The sequence below is a fragment of the Felis catus genome, chromosome F2 (assembly GCF_018350175.1).
Source record: "Felis catus isolate Fca126 chromosome F2, F.catus_Fca126_mat1.0, whole genome shotgun sequence".
NCBI lineage: Eukaryota > Metazoa > Chordata > Mammalia > Carnivora > Felidae > Felis > Felis catus.
The window spans coordinates 63,119,364-63,132,369 of NC_058385.1; the positions used below are offsets into that span (position 1 = coordinate 63,119,364).

The following is a 13,006-nucleotide window of genomic DNA, read 5'->3' on the forward strand; positions in this document are numbered from 1 at the left end:
ACAACCCTATTTTCAATGTCAAGGAGATAGATTAATTTTTGTTTTCATTCACCAAATAAGGTCATATTTCTCAAATTTCCTTTTTTATATAAAACCTTTTCCTTCTTTATGTCTTCCTTCTCTTCAGGAATACCAGCACCAAAAATAAGAAATAATAGTAAAAAGCATTTTTAGTACTTGTAGTTGACTCTGAATTCCTCTTAGAAGGAATTCTAATTCCTCTTAGAAAGGAATCTAGTTTGGTCTTAAAGAAAGAATGTTTCAACAAATACCACATATGTAATGAAAATCTTTCTTACATGCTTTGCATATTACGTTACGTTTGACATATGTAAATTGCATGCAGAAATCAATCTACCAATTTGAACAAAACACTTTGACAGGTATAGTTTGTTATTTACAACAATCTTCTAAGAAAGCAGATATGGTTCACATTCTACTGAGAAAATGATGTTAATGGTTCATTAGCTCTAAATAGATCTCAGAAGACAGATTTTTTCAGACTCCTAGTCTAGTGCTCTTGCTTCAGTACAGCATCATCTTCACAGCCCGACCTCAGGCAATCTAAATATGGGTGCATTTATAAGGGACCCACAGGTGTACCATCCCTATTCTCAGCGAGTGCACAAGTAGCTGATGTGACATCTTTTGACCACCTTTACTACTACAAAGCATAGCAGATTTATAACACAGCCTGGCAACAAAAAAAAGCAAATTCTTCCATCTTCAAAATAATAACACTTTGAGTGCTGTTTAATTTTTGGAAGGCACAGTGAAACTCAGCAAAACTGAGGACTATGTAAGTGCATGCCATCATTTGGGTGATACAAACCAGGATTATTTTTTGCAAAAAAACCTGAATTATAACTATCTAGTTTTTTCAGTATGAATGACAAGCATTTGTGTGTTTGTTAGTATACTCTTTATTCTCAGGGAATCCTAAAGAATGACAGGGACACTGGCATCCTACCTAGTGCTGATACTTAATAAGAGATTACTAATAAGAGTGTTATAAAGGTATAATACATATTTTTAACCATGTGCCACAATATCATGGGCCGAGTGTATGGCAGGGCAGTATGCTAGAAGGCCTCCTCATATTGTTTCATTCAATCTTCATGACAATCCTATGAGATAAGGGCTGTCATTATTAAACCAGTCCAGATAAGAAGGAGAAGGCTCAAGGAGGGCCCCTTTGCATAAGCCAAAGGCTTTTGCAGGAAGATAATGAGAAAATGAGGTCACAGGGGAGGTCAGGAACAAATTATAACAGGCCTTGGGTGATAAGCTATAGGTTTAATATTTTATTCTGTAAGCTCTGAAGAAACACAAAGCAGTGCTTTAGTAGGATCATTCTAGCTGCAATGTGTAAGGGCAGATTGAAGGAGGAGAGACTGGAGATCTGCAAGCTAGTGCTATAATTCAGACATGGAGAGATAATGGTCAGGGTAGGAGGAATACGGAGAGGAAGGAAGGAAGGAAGGAAAGGAGGGAGGGATTCCGTTGGTGATGGGGTGTGTAGTGCTCAGAGGAAGTTATCAGGATTTAGAGGCAGAGAGAATCAGGACTTCGGGCGCTGACGTCGAAGAAGATGGATGAATCAAATTCCTAGTGGTGTAGGAGTTGCTTTTTAAAAATCAAGAGGCGCCTGGGTGGCGCAGTCGGTTAAGCGTCCGACTTCAGCCAGGTCACGATCTCGCGGTCCGGGAGTTCGAGCCCCGCGTCAGGCTCTGGGCTGATGGCTCAGAGCCTGGAGCCTGCTTCCGATTCTGTGTCTCCCTCTCTCTCTGCCCCTCCCCCGTTCATGCTCTGTCTCTCTCTGTCCCCAAAATAAACAAACGTTGAAAAAAAAATTTAAAAAATAAAAATCAAACTGATGTCAAACTGTATGTTTTTACTCATAAATGTGACATTCTAAATGAAAAAACAAACGAAAAGTCTTTATATTTAAAACTCTGCATGCCTTGGGTAAATTCCTAGCAGTGCTATTGATGGGATACAGGAGTGCTGATGCATAGGGGCACTTGTACCCCAATGTTTATAGCAACACTTTCAACAATAGCCAAATGATGGAAAGAGCCTAAATGTCCACCAACTGATGAATGGATAAAGAAGTTGTGGTTTATATATACAATGGAATACTACTTGGCAATGAGAAAGAATGAAATATGGCCTTTTGTAGCAACGTGGATGGAACTGGAGAGTGTTATGCTAAGTGAAACAAGTCATACAGAGAAAGACAGATACCATATGTTTTCACTTTTATGTGGATCCTGAGAAACTTAACAGAAGACCATGGCGGAGGGGAAAGGGAAAAAAAAAGTTACAGAGACGGAAGGAGGCAAACCATAAGAGACTCTTAAAAACTGAGAATAAACTGAGGGTTGATGGGGGGTGGGAGGGAGAGAAGGGTGGGTGATGGGCGTTGAGGAGGGCACCTGTTGGGATGAGCACTAGGTGTTGTAAGGAAACCAATTTGACAATAAATTTCATATTTTAAAAAAATTTTTGGGGGGCGCCTGGGTGGCGCAGTCAGTTAAGCGCCCGACTTCAGCCAGGTCACGATCTCGCGGTCCGGGAGTTCGAGCCCCGCGTCAGGCTCTGGGCTGATGGCTCAGAGCCTGGAGCCTGCTTCCGATTCTGTGTCTCCCTCTCTCTCTGCCCCTCCCCCGTTCATGCTCTGTCTCTCTCTGTCCCCAAAATAAATAAACGTTGAAAAAAAAAAGTTTAAATAAAAATTTTTTTTAATAAATAAATAAATAAACATTAACATAAATAAATAAATAAACCTCTGCTGGTCCTCAAATTTTCCAGATGTTCCGTGATTCTGAGTACATAGTAGGCTTGCACTACTTGGGGCCCAAGCAATGAATTGAGGTCATATGACCTCTGAGATTAAAGACTGTTACTGCCGGGGCGCCTGGGTGGCTCAGTCAGTTAAGCGGCCAACTTTGGCTCAGGTCATGATCTCATAGTTCGTGGGTTTGAGCCCCGTGTTGGGCTCTGTACTGACAGCTCAGAGCCTGCTTCAGATTCTGTGTCTACCTCTCTGTCTGCCCCTCCCCTGCTTTCGCTCTGTCTCTCTCTCAAAGAATGAATAAAAACGTTACAAAAAAAAAAAAAAAGATTGTTACTGCAGAAGAACCTCACTTATCCTGAATGATATACTAGTTGTTTGAATCATGAAAAAATTAAAAAGGAATTTCCTAGAGTTAATTAGCCAACATTTAACATTTCAGGAAAGTAAAAAAAAAAAAAAAAAGAATGCTTTATAGGAGCCTGTGTGTGTGCGTGTGTGTGTGTGTGTGTGTATTCATTCATTCATTCCTCCATTTGACAAAAATCTACTGAGGGATATTATGGGTCAAGCATTTTTTTAGGCAATGAAGATATGAGTTTCTTGGCCTCTGCTCACAAAGAACTAACAATCTTATGAAAGAGAATAGACATCAGAAAGCATGTTATACTAGATAATATAAGCAGAGTGCTGTAGGTTTGCAGAGAGGACGCTAATCCTAGATGGGTATGACTACAACAACTTGCTAAAGGAGCAGGTTTCTAAGTTGAGTCTGAATTACAAATGTAAGTTAATTAGGCATTTGAGGGGATGAGCAGTTTTAGAAAGTAAGGATACCATGTGCAGAGGAGCAAAAGGCAAAATGGCTTGAGTGTGTTGGGAGAGCCACAAATAGTTCCTGTGACTGGGGCATAGAGTGAGAGCCAAAAATGAGTCTAGAAGTTAGAGGTTTGGCCACTTGGAGTTTAGTATCTCTATAAAGAAGTTTGGACTTGATCTTGAGGGTGAGGAAAGCCACAAGATTTGATGCAGAGTCATAACTTGATCAGATTTTTCACTCGAGAAAGATTTCGCGAATACTGACAGAATAGGTGGATTGTAGGAAGTGGTAACTGAAAACAGAGAATTGAGTTAGGAGGCCACGGAACAAATCCAGGCAAGAGATGATGGAGTTTAGGATAAGATAGTGGCAGAGTAAAAATGGAGAAAAAAAATGCATAGGGAAGATATAAACTAGGTGTAATTGATAGAGCTGAATTCTATCTCGAGCACCTGAATAAAAGGTGATACGTTTCACTAAAGTAATCTATGGGAGTGGGGTTGGGGGAAAGGGAAAGTAATAAATTCTATTTGAAACTCATTCGCACGTTTGAATTTGGAAATGCCTTGCCAACGACAAGTCCTGATCTCAGAAGAACCATATAAGCTAGAGAGAGGTACAGCTTTGGATATGTGAGCGTACAAGTGGTCAGTGATGCCTGGAGGTGATCTCTAGCTCACCATGAAGAAATGTACAGAGGGAAAAGGGATGAGAACACTGGCACATCAAAGCAGGTGGAGGAAAAACAGCCCAAAAAAGAAACCAAAGGGCACTCTCCAGAGGTTTAGATACAACGTGGCTTGACATGGTCAGTGAGAGACCTAGGAATAGTCACCAACCCATCAAATGCTGTAGAGGCATGAACTTGTTGGCTGTTCCGTAGAGACTCCAAAGCAATGATGAGAACACAGCCAAGCAGCCAAACTAGGTAGAAAGTATTTATGTCATAGTCACTGAACACCTACTAGAGACCGGGTGCCGAGGAAAAAAACAGGAGAGTAAATTCTAGGTCCCTTGACATGAAGAAAAACAATTCAATTCATTCTGTGACATTCCAAAATCCCAGGTCTTTCCTTTGTCTTATCCAAAATGATCTCAATCCGCTCTATAGGTACCTATGTACCTATAGGTCCATAGTACTTTATCCACAACTTTAAGCTCCAAACAGCTCTGGAAACTGTTTTGTTTTGTTTCAACGATCTGACCTGGACAAATAAGAGGTTATTTTTAGTCTTTATTTATCTCTTAATGTGAACATTCTTATGTTTGACTGCAGAAATATTGATCCAGATGATTATAACGTACTGTACTGTACCCCACTTATGGTCATAAAATACACGGCACGTGTTCTTTATTTGCTTCTTAAAATCTCTCCCCCTTCAATAATTAAATTCCAAAACACATACGATACGAGATTATGGACATCTAGAATTAAAGCACTTTATTAAAACACCTCAGAAAATAGACATTTTTCTTCTTTCTAGAGTAGATACTTCTGATGGGAGCCATATATAATATTTATTTTGAGTGTGAAACTTTCTGGCAGAAATCAAGTCCTTGCACTAAACAATAGTCTATTTGTCCCTCTCTATGGCAACTATCACCGCTGTGCCACTGCATTCACTCCGAGTACAGCAGCAGAGACTGGAGGGTGCTCCTCAGCTTGCAAGGAGATGTCCTGTCCCGGAGCTGACCTCACTCCCCTGAGCGTTCTCTCTGCTTCCTTCGCTCTATGGCCCAGGGTCTGCTGGCTCCCTTTTCTGCCCTGCACCTGGGCCTGCTTCCGTTTTCTTTTCCATGAAATCTTAGGCCAGGAGACTCTTCCCATTCTTATTTGGCAAGCTTGGGATCATTACCATTTCAGAGCTGGAAGAAAATTCAGAGAGAGCATTGTGTTTAGTCCCCCTCCTTGTAGAAACAAGGACACTGAGGGGCAGAGAAATGAGGGGACTTGGCCACATCGCCTAGGTAATTTATGACCAAGTGAGGACTTCAATCCAGCCTGCTATTTCACCTTCCCAGCTCAAGGGAGCCAAACATCAGATGCATGGGTGCAGTAGGTTCTGTAGTGGACACTTTTGTTTGCTTTGTTTGTTGGATTATTTATTTTACTCTCCAGTTTTCCTCTGGGATATCACTTCCACATCTTTATCCCTGTGGTTCAAGCAAATGTACTCAACTCCCTAATTCCATGGGTAGCAAATAATTGGAGCCAGGCCAGTCACAGAAATGAACTCCCAAACCAGTCGGACAGAGATCTGGGAAGCTTTAGAACAATTACCAAGAGGAGGGCATATGTGCACTCTTTAATCCCCATTGGACTTCAGTGGCATCTGGGACCACATGGCCCAGAGTTATTTAGAGCCATCTGACTATCACATGAAGCCAAGAAGGGAAGCCAGAGCCTAGAGGTGGAAAGACAGGGTGTTCTGATGACACTGAGTTTCCAAATTCTCCCATGCCTGAACCCCTTCTACCTCTGATTTTTTCAGTCACATAAACCAATTAATTTCTTCTTCTGTTTAAGCTCACTCGGAGTGGATTATCTGTCACTTGCAAACAAAAATTCCTTACCACATAAAATGACCTTTTATAAAGCCTCTTCAAATACTGTCTGTTTGTGGTTTGATGATTTTTTTCTAAAGGTCTGGTATTTCTGGAATCTCTGAAATTCAATAACTTGCGGAATTGAGGTGAAGTGAGGAAATACACAGAGGGAAACTTGTGTCTTGATAATACGCTATAGTTTCTACTCTACATAAATGATAGCATTGCACATTTTACCGAAGTCCTATGTTCTCATTTTATGCTGGGTGTGTGACTCCATTTGCTTAATTTGAAACGTATGCAAGCATCCTAACTTTTAATGTTGCAAACTGAGCTCTGGCATTGGGCTTTTCTGTTTATTTGTGTTTATAAAATCATCGTCTCTTGTTCTTAAGAACAAGAGGAGTTACAAGGGTGTTTTTTTTTTTATGTTACATAGTTTTTTTTTTTTAAATAAATAAGTCTTAAGAGGTTTCGTAAACTTCAAACCACTGTAAAAGAATGACATGATATGAGCTAAATGTAAATGAATCAGAAACTTCCAGATTAAATTTACCTTCAAATCCACATGAGTTTATAGACCAAAGGGAAGCTTTGATACTTAAAAAGCCCATGGGAGAGTGGGTAATATTTAACATGTTGGTCTATGCCAAATTAGGCCCTTTTTATTGAATAGTTATCTCCTTTGCATATGGAAAGGCCTCCCAAACAGGGTGTTTTCTTGAGTAAAATCAATGGAGAAGACAGCTCACGTACCACTACTCAGATGAGATGAGCCAGTCGCAAGGCAATTTCAGGTTTAGGAGAAAAGGACACGGTTGCTTAAAGACACCAACAGCAACTGATTATGCACATCTTCTTTTGAAAGGAGACTTCAGTCCCCTTGTTCAGTTTCCAAACCACCTGCCTACTCATTTCTATTCTCATTCTTGGCTTTGGCCGCCTGCTTCTCCAACCTTATGCCACTCTCTTTCTTAACGCCTGTTTAGCTATATATCATGCTCCTTTCTCTATCTTGAACTTGTCAAACTCTTTCATGCCTTGGGGCCTTTGCATTGCCATTCCCTCTATCTAGAAGACTCTTTTGATGACTCCTTGCAAGTTGGTCCATATGATATTCTCAGAGGAACCTTCACTGCTCATCCTATCTCCATGCCCCATTATTCTCTCTCATATCACCCTATCAACTTCCTTCATAGCTGTTATAACAATTGTATGTATCCTATTTATTGACTCTTTTGTCTGTCTCTCCCTTTTAAAGTATAAGCACCTGAAGTGAAGAGATCATTTTTTTGTTTGTTTACTGCTGTATCTCCAGAGCTGTGAATAGTGACCGCCACATGGTGTACAAACAATAAATATTTGTGGAATGAATGAGAGGGTGAAGGAATGAAGGATGAAACTGTACAAATACGCTCCTTCACCTAAAGGATTATTTATAGAAGGGGAAGGTTATTGTGCTCAAATGTTAGCTATTCTAGATAAGGTTGAATAAGCAGGCTTGTCTCTACTTGTTTAGTTTCCATTAAGTTCCATTAAGAAAAGCAACATGAACCATGACTTCATGATCCATAGCCTAATCTAAAAAACATTAATACTTCATCAGGAACTGCTTCACCAATGACCATACACTGTTAAACTGTCTCTACAAATTAGGAAAAACCAAACATCCAGAATTCTAGGGTACTAGGATGAGTTCTATGATTTTTTTTACCTTGGACCTTCCCTTAGAGATGAACCAGGAGTACAGCTTGCCCTAAGTTTAAGGACAAACACTAACTGCCCACAGGAGAAGTGACTCAGTCTTAATGGAAAACAGGAAAGATATCAGGCTGGATATTGTCCATGGTAAGATCAATTATTTAAAACAATATGTCAGTTGCCCTTCTATCTATGTGTACTCACAAAATAAGTTGAACAGAAACCATAAATACATTGCTTCATTTAATTTTATGACAACTCAGGGGTGCCTGGGTGGCTTAGTTGGTGAAGTGTCTGACTTTGGCTCAGGCCATGATCTCAGGGTTTGTGAATTTGAGCTCTGCATCAGGCTCTGCACTGATAGCTTCAGATCCTCTGTTTCCCTCTCTCTCTGCCACTTCCCCTCTCATAAGGGCGCATTCAGACACATGCAGTCTCTCTCTTTCTCTCTCAAAAATAAACATTAAAAAAATTAACTTTATGAAAACTCAGAAGACAGGAATAAGCATTTCATATCTGTATTTTCAATGTGAGACCCTAACCTTTCCCAACTTCCCAAACCAGAAATTCTGAAGACAAAACCACTGGTTGCTACTGAGAGACAAGAATACTCATGGTGTCTGTAAGCCTAGTGAAAAGAAAAGCCTAGTTTTAAGAAAGGGAATAATAAGGAGATTTTCTCTATACTTCTCACATAATTAAAAATCGATAACTTATTGTGTGTAAAGTTCATGCTGGGTTTGGTGGGTGACATAAGAGTTTGTACGACAAAAATCTCCTGACCAGGAGCTACCGACATAGTTGGTAAGATCAGACATGCACACATAAAAGGTTTTGTAAGAGTTGCAGATTCAGATCATCGGTGCTAAAGGAATTAGGCAGAGGCGGAAAAGGAGGGCATCAACCCACGACTGGAGTAGACAACGAAAGTGCTTCTTGAAAAAGATGGAAATTCAGCTCAGCAGAGCCAACTCAGACACAAGGGCTTGGTGGATAAAGTCTTCACATAAACACTGACAAGGGGGAAAGTATGCCATACTTTGGGAAAGAAACTGACTTGGACAAAGGGTCTAACCTGATGGGTTATAAACTGACTTGGACAAAGGGTCTAACCTGATGGGTTATAAAGAACCTTAAAGCCAAAGGGGCACCTGGGTGGCTCAGTCAGTTGAGCACCTGACTCTTGATTTTGGCTCAGGTCATGATCTTGTGATTATGAGACCAAGCCCCGCATCGGGCTCTGTGCTGTGTGGAGCCTGCTTAAGATTCTCTTCTCTCTCTCTCTCTCTCTCTCTCTCTCTCTCTCTCTTTCTCTCTCTCACACACACACATATACACACATGCACACACACACACAAATCTTGAAGCCAAACTACAGAGGTCAAGGTGCCTGGTGGTGTCATTAGAGGCAAACATGTATACAGCAGAGGAAGAGGAAAGTGAGTAAAAGGGAAAGATGTAGACAAGAAATGAAAGGGAAGAAGGAGTGGAGAAAAGGAGAGAAAGAAAAGGAAGAAGTGTTTTATAGTAGAGGGTGAAGCTGATTCCAAAAAAAAAATTGTCATTTTTCTTCAAAGACAACTTATTTTCTATTTTTTTTAATGTTCATTTATTTTTGAGAGAGAGGCAGAGCACAAGCACAGTGGGGTGGGGGTGGGGGTGGCAATGGACAGAGAGAAGGAGACACAGAATCTGAAGCAGGATCCAGACTCTGAGCTGTCAGCACAGAGGCTGATACGGGGCCAAACTCATGGACCAAAGTTATGACCTGCGCTCAAGTTGAACGCTTAACCAACTGAGCCACCCAGGTGTCCCTAAAGACACCTTATTTCCTAAACCGAAAACACTAGGACAGATGACTGGCTGCTATAGAAAATTCTGGGTGCCTAGCTACCATGTCCATAGGTCAGACTGCTTACCTGTACAGCCTTTGAGGCATGTTTTTAAGTTAAAGCCCGATAGGGTTTTTGTTGCTGTCATTGTGTTAATGGATACGTGCATCCTTCAAGCAACTATAAATCATAAGCACATCTTCCAACAAAATTTAGCTATTCTTGGAGACATCCACCTGGTATCTGGGCATTGAGGGAATGAGAGGCAGGGATAGAAGCACCAGGAAATTGAGAATAGAACTAACGTCACCTAATTTGGGAGATGGAGAAGAGACCACCAGAGGTGGAGCTGGGAAGTGCCCTATGGAGATGAGGGCCTTGGCTGGCAGGAAAAGGGAAAACAACTAATGAGGGCCTCACAGGATGTGTGCTAAAAAATTTGTTCTTTTACGTCTTAGGAGAATCCCAAGAGGAATTGTTATAGCCCCTCATTCAAATGGAGGGAAAAAAAAAATTAAGTAACTTATCCACAATCACATGTTCAGTGGTAAGTCCAGTCTGATTGTTCACATTGCTGAAATCCATTCCTTCCGCTCACCCCCACAGCCATCCTTTCTTTTCAACCCATTACAGCTCTTGCCGGGATTCCTATAGTCACTCACCAAACAATATCCCTGACTCCAATCCTGTCCGGCTCCAATCTATTCTCTGTGCTGCAGCTAGGTGAGCTTATCAAACCAGAAATCAGATCAACTCACTCTCCTGCTTGATCCTTCCAAAGACAATATGTTTTCCTCTGACCAAAAGGCCAGACTCCTTAGCCATGGCTATAAGTGGGCCAACCATACAATGTATCTCCTTTTCGGGTGCCTGGATGGCTCAGTCCATTAAGCGTCTGCTTTTAAATTCTGCTCAAGTCATGACCCCACAGTTTGTGAGTTCAAACTCCCTGTTGGGCTCTGTGCTGATAGCATGCAGCCTGCTTGGGATTCTCTCTGTGTCTCTCTCTCCCTCTCCCCTGCTCCTCTCTAAATAAATAAATAAATAAACAAATAAGATACACTCTTTAAAAATGTATCTTCTTTTGAAAGAGAAGGGGAGGCTACTAAAATTAACCTGGGACAAGAGGCATGAATGAGGACTGTCACATGTAAATAAGGACATGTGATCTCTTACTAGAGAGCCTTTCATGACCTGCTCATTACTTTCCTACTCACCCTTCACCAATTCCCCATGGCCTTCTTGTACTCTTGCTGTACTAAACTACTGGAAATCCCTACATCATAGTATTTTCACCTCTGGGGTCTTAATACACACTTTCTCATTATCTCATCTCTCTTCACCAATTGTTCTTCACCCAGCTACCCTTTAGAACCCAGACCAGGGTTTATTTCCTCTATGAAATTCCCCCCACCCCCACTCCTTGAGGCCGGATTCAGTGATGGTTTTTTCGGTTCCATTTCACCATGTGCATGCCCTAGGGTTACATTTAATAGATCACACACACATCTGCTTCCCTGTACATCTTCCCCTCTGATTGGATGCTTCTTTACTGTAATTAAACACCTAGTACATAGTTCCATTCCTACTATAAAGGAGGCATTTATATAGAGGTTTAATAAATGCATGTTGAGAGGATAAATGGGTACATGGGTAATTGAAACGATAAAAAAATAAGTTGTTTTCCAAACTTGTAACCCACTGATATGATTCAGTTTTCATTTCCTTCGAGGTGAATGATTTCCTAGCCTGGCTATGCATCTGAATCACTGAACTGGGTTACCAGGTATTGGGGCTAAAGAATCTGTATTTTTAGCAAGATTTCTGAGTGATTCTTATTCAACCCTCGTCTAGTTGGTCTGGATTTAAGAAACTACGTCTCTGCAACGATCACCTGATAGATTTACTTTATTCTCATACGGTTTGTTCTGGTGGAGAGAAATATTAACCCTCTATTTTAAAGTGAGAAGTTATTTGCCTTGGAGCTATTAGGTTACAGTATCTGCAGTCTCAGGATCCTCGGTGCACTAATGTTTTCTTAAAAGAGTTCAGTATACCGAATTGATATGAAATGAACAAAGATACATCTATTCAGATATGAGTCCCAGGGTTCCCACTCCAGATATCCATATCTCCAATCTGGGAGCTGGCTCCTATTGGCTCGCTCCTATGGTCAACATTTTTAAGATAAGAAAGATTCCTTAGAACAAGCCAGCAGCCAGGAGTGGGGAGAAGGCAAGAGTTCTCCATGGGGAATACATTTGCTGAATTTTTTCAAATTGCCACATTTCCTATCTTTAGCATTTGAAAAATATTGACTCTACTGAAAAGTTTTAAATTTATGGCAGGTTACTGGGGATTTTTCAGTGTAGCCTGATCCAAGCATTCCCTTTGAAGTAGTGCCTATAATATAGTGCACTTCACCAAAGAAGAGAAAAGAAAAATAGTCCGTCTCCTTGAGAACAAGAACAAACGACTTGCAAACATGAATTGGAAGCCTACTTTCTGAGTAGAGGACCTGAGCTGTTCAGCACGAGTGACCAACAAAGCCATGACCTACCTCCCCACCTCATGCAACCACAGCTGGGAGACTCGACAGAGCAATGACCTCTCTGCTGACTTCTCAGTTAGCCTCCGGCCTGTCAACTGGCAAATAAGAAATCTCAAAAAGAGGAAGAGCCGTTGGAGTTCTAAATGAAGGCAGGAAAATGAAGGACAGAAGACAGACTCACTGCCTCTCCTGCTGCCAGTTTGTTGTAAGTGTTGGATGAAGCACTCAAGTTCTGGGCTGAGTATTTTATCCCTTCATAAAAATAAGCCTCGCAGCTCTTGCCCAACTTGCCAGGCCTAATGACCACAATTCAATGCCATAAAATGCTTTGCATTCCTTGGTGAAAGCTGCCATATAAAAGGTCAGGATACCAGCCTGGGCTTGTTTTGTTCCTGGGATTAAAATTTTGAGACTACAAATTTGACATTATTATTTTTAAAAACCTCTCAAACAAGGCTGAAGATAGATTAAATACCATCTAAGGCTTTGGTGACTTCACCGATAGGCACTTGGGTATACTATGAATGCAGGATAATGGAGAGGCTTTGGATCTCCATGTAGCAGGAAATTGGTGATATATAAATCAGGAGGGCTTCTCTGTAGAGTATAAATGAGAGGACAATTGAAAAACGAGTAGCTGTACATCAGGGCAAGAAGAAGCATAGGTGGCATTTAGAAAAGGAAAATGAGTGTATTTAAATAGAAAATCTAAACTAGGAAAGAGAAAACGTCTGATGTAGAGAATTTGAAAGAGATAA

The 13,006-nt window shown here is 40.9% G+C and overlaps 1 long non-coding RNA gene across 1 annotated transcript; it reads right to left on the reverse strand.

The window, feature by feature from the left end:
* Positions 1-5,032: 5,032 nt before the first annotated feature.
* Positions 5,033-12,637, reverse strand: LOC109495920. Its single transcript, XR_002151643.2, has 2 exons — positions 12,258-12,637; positions 5,033-5,483 (listed from the first exon to the last, which is right to left on the reverse strand). It is a non-coding gene; the product is annotated as an uncharacterized LOC109495920 (long non-coding RNA).
* Positions 12,638-13,006: the final 369 nt, after the last annotated feature.